General features: G+C 68.6%; 1 protein-coding gene across 1 annotated transcript in view; it reads left to right on the top strand.

The window, feature by feature from the left end:
- LOC105824823 (chromosome unknown open reading frame, human C2orf54) overlaps nt 1–560 on the top strand; it is a 7,824-nt gene that overhangs the window by 5,428 nt on the left and 1,836 nt on the right. The window lies entirely within an intron of this gene.

The following is a 560-nucleotide window of genomic DNA, read 5'->3' as shown; positions in this document are numbered from 1 at the left end:
ACGCCCTGGCAGAACAGTGCCCTTCAAGGGCTTCGGACCCTCACTTGCTGACAGCAGGCAGAGGCAGGGCCTGGACCCAGCCCCAGCCCCAGCCCCGCGAGGTGGTCACGGAGGAGCAGGTGGGGGCCGGGAGTCTTGGGGTCCTGCCTGGTCGGCCCTGCCGGGGCTGCGTGGCCTGCCGGGTGCTGCTCCGTGGACGGGGCAGCCCCTCCATCTGGCTCAGGTGTTGAGGGAGGGGTGGCCCCACTGGGCTCTGCCATGGTCCCCTGTGTGACCTCTGGCCTGAGGTAGAGTTTCCAGCCGTCCCCAGGAAGGTGGAGGACACCTGGGCCACCGGGAGCTCAGTTCTCATGGCTCTTAGACAGTTGTCTGGGCCCAGGCCTCACGCACACGTAGAGCAGGATGCGGCTGAGCCGTGGGGCCCGCTGTGTTGGGCTGTAGGGGATGAGTAGGAGCTCCTTGGGGTGGGGGGCATGAGAGAAGGGCCTGGAGGAGGGTGGGAGCCCCAGAAGCCCCTGGAGAGGTCCTGGTGGCTGGGGTGGGGCTAGTGGAGGGCGGAG

The sequence above is a fragment of the Propithecus coquereli genome, unplaced genomic scaffold (genome assembly GCF_000956105.1).
Source record: "Propithecus coquereli isolate 6110/MARCELLA unplaced genomic scaffold, Pcoq_1.0 Scaffold763, whole genome shotgun sequence".
NCBI classification, from domain to species: Eukaryota; Metazoa; Chordata; class Mammalia; order Primates; family Indriidae; genus Propithecus; species Propithecus coquereli.
This window is presented reverse-complemented; position numbering and strand designations above follow the sequence as displayed.